The sequence below is a fragment of the Malus domestica genome, chromosome 04, assembly GCF_042453785.1.
Source record: "Malus domestica chromosome 04, GDT2T_hap1".
Lineage (NCBI taxonomy): Eukaryota > Viridiplantae > Streptophyta > Magnoliopsida > Rosales > Rosaceae > Malus > Malus domestica.
The window spans coordinates 2,630,875-2,634,164 of record NC_091664.1 but is presented as its reverse complement, the minus strand read 5'-3'; the positions used below and the strand labels follow the sequence as shown (position 1 = coordinate 2,634,164).

At 37.9% G+C, this 3,290-nt stretch overlaps 1 long non-coding RNA gene across 1 annotated transcript; it reads right to left on the bottom strand.

Annotated features, from left to right (window-relative positions):
* Window positions 1-1,209: 1,209 nt before the first annotated feature.
* On the bottom strand, window positions 1,210-3,083 carry LOC139195120 (uncharacterized). The gene is made up of 2 exons (XR_011579759.1): window positions 2,746-3,083; window positions 1,210-1,844 (listed from the first exon to the last, which is right to left on the bottom strand). It is a non-coding gene; the product is annotated as an uncharacterized lncRNA (long non-coding RNA).
* Window positions 3,084-3,290: the final 207 nt, after the last annotated feature.

Here is a 3,290-nt window from a genome sequence, read left to right as displayed (position 1 = left end):
GCAGTCAAAATGGCTGAGCTTTTCATTCACCATATATTTGGCCTTCATGGTATACCTCGATCGATTGTGAATGATCGTGATTCCACTTTCCTTAGCCAGTTTTAGGATGCTTTTTTTCAAGGTTTAGGGTTCAATATTGTGTCGAAGCTCTACTTACCATTCTCAGTCAGATGGCCAAAATGAGATGCTGAATAAGACATTGGAGCATTATCTTCGTTGTTTTGTGGGAGACAAGCCTTCTTCTTGGACCTCTTATTTGCCATGGGCAGAGTGGTGGTACAACACTTCTTTTCACTCTTCAATCCAAATGTTCCATTTTGAAGCCCTTTATGGCAGACCTCAACCCACGATCAGCTCCTATACCCCTGGATCAACTTCTGTTCATCAGGTTGATGTGGCCTTGAGGACAAGAGATGAGTTACTTTCTCAACTACGCCAGAACTTACAATTGGCTCAAAATCGAATGAAAGGCAGACAAGAACAGAACAGAGCGTGAATTCAATGAAGGAGACATGGTATTTTTGAAGTTTCAACCTTACCGCCAAGATTCCGTTGAATTTCGTTGTAATCACAAATTGTCACCAAAGTTTTTTGGACCTTATAAAGTGTTGGCCCGTGTGGGAAAAGTAGCATATCGATTACACCACCGAATTCTCACATTCACCCTGTGTTTCATGTTTCACTCTTGAAGAAACAAGTGGGAAATTCTAGCCTTGTCACCTCTGTGCTCCCTCCCTTGGATGGCTGCAACAATCAAGAAAAATGGCTTCCAGAAAAGATTTTGCAACGTGCAATGTTCAAGTCAAAAAATCGTGTTATGACTCGTTGGCTTATTCAATGGAAGGGTGTACATGAATCTGATGCAACATGGGACGATGTTGATGTTATCATCAAACGTTTCCCTCAATTCCAGCCCTGAGGACAGGCCTGTTCTTCAGGGGCTGCACTTGATGCGATAATTATTGTTTTGACCCTTAAGTATTAGCTATCATTTTAATTTACTATCTGTCATTTCCATTTATTATTCCATGCTGCTGCGCAGCACTGAATCATAGTTGTAGTAGTACCTAATTACTTGGGTTTTCCCATCTGATCCACTGTATAGTGTAATGATTCTGCCTCTCGAAGGGGTATGATATATGAAAGCCTCTTCTTTTTTAATTTCTTTTCTCTCTTATAAAAATTAACGCACCGAGGTACTGCATTGTCTTGTCATACGCAAGGATTTCCAATCTCATATATTTTCTATTAAAAGTCATATCTTAAATTCAACTAATCAAAATAAAATACTAGTTCAAAACTAATTTCAGAATCACAGACAATCATCTAATACTCCTCCTCTTCAACGTTCTCGCTTGCCTTCTAACATTTCTCACCTTGCTAAATTGAAGACGTCTATTGACCAAAAAAAATAAATTGAAGACGTCTAGAGCTTCTCACTGTTTGAGACATGCCCATAACCTAAACAAACCTTCCCCGGGACTTTAACCTGACATGGCGATGGCTGCGAGTAACATGCCTACTTGAAGGGTAAACAGAGCTCTGCAGCCTATCCTTTCTTCTCCTGTTGACTGACTTCCGCTTTCTACTGACGTTTAAGTTATGATAGTTATCCCACATGTCATTTTCTTTACTCGAACTGAAGTCTTGTTTTATGTCTTGAAATTGGCGGCGGCGGCGTCGGTCTACCCTCCTAGTGTTCCTTAGCTTGTACCACAAGAAACTAGTAATATCGTCCAATGCAAACCAATACGTCTCACATGCAGCCCAACACATTTTACATTGGCTTTATCCAATGCATTGGAAGATCCCCAGCTTGAATAATAGATAGAAGAACAATAAAGCTGAAAGAAAATAAAAGATTTGAGTAAGCAAAAATAAAAGATTAGAGTAAGCAACAAATCAACCATTCTGAAAGTGAAGCTCAAATTTAAATGCTCTTAGGAGATAATCCTCGAATCGAAGAAAATAGTAAATTAAAGATTAAACTAATTAAAGAAGGAAGAATTAGTTATGTAGCAGAGGATCGATATCATTAATAGTCTCAACAGATTGGAGACGAAATGATGCTCAATAAAATATATCAAATCTCAGGTCCTGAGATTGATATAACTCCTCATTTTGGTATCTGACAATGAAAATCGATAGAAGTGTCCCTGAAATTGTCTACTATAAATTATTTTGGTTATTCCGTAAAAAAATTTATCAATATCCTCGTTAAGTGAAGGGGTTAGTCTGACAAAAATACTCTTAAAATGTAGTCACAGATCATTCACCTACAAATTTAATGAGATTTCACGGAATGATCAAAATAATTTACGGCGAACAAACTCAAGGTTTCATTATCATTATATAATGTCAAAACCCCATTTTGGATAAAATAAAATAAAATTAAATTAAAATTTAAAATTTAAAAAAAAAAAAAACCTAATAAAAAGGATAATGCTAGGAAGCTAAATTTGTAGATAAAATTTGCAACTTAAATGATGTGTCACTAATAGGAATAATTAAGTTTATCAATGCTTAAGTAATAAATCAATCATCAACTCTCATATCATTTAATTTACAAAATTTTGTCTACAAACTTAACCTCTGTAACACTACTCAATAAAAAAAATAGGAGAATAATAGATAATGGGTGTGGAAAAACAATCATAGAAGCAGAAACAATGGCTGTAAACTTTTACTAAGATTTGACAAATCGGTACTGAACTAATGTTAGGGTTTTGAAGTTAAACAAATTACCAGAGCCAATAGCAGATTTAAAGGGCTATGAAACTGATCCCAGTTTCTCTCCCTTGAAAACTCAGCCATTTTCTTCTTCAGCTCCTGCAGGGTAACACCATCTCTTTCTGCAACTGCAACTGCAACTCGAACTCCACTCAAGCCATATCTCCAACCGCTGGATAATGACCAAACCCTCAAACTCTCTTGGTGGTGGCTGGTCTATTTTCTTCTCAAACAGGACGTCATAAGACTGGCTACCGGATTTTGCCGGTTCCTTCCAGCTGGGGGATTTTGATTTTCATTTGACAGGCACGCGCCGGTTTGCTGGTAGGGATTTGGGGGGACCAAATGTTGTTGGTTGGGGAGAATCCCCGATGGACCATTTTGGAAAACCGTAGCGTGCAAAATTGCAATGATGGGAGAAGGGCTGTATCGTGCAAAATTGCAATGATGGGAGAAGGGCTGTACCGTGCAAAATTGCAATGATGGGAGAAGGGCTTTGGATGTGGATAGACCCGTGGTCACTCAAACTCTGAAGTCAAGTTGATTTCATCTTCCTTGTA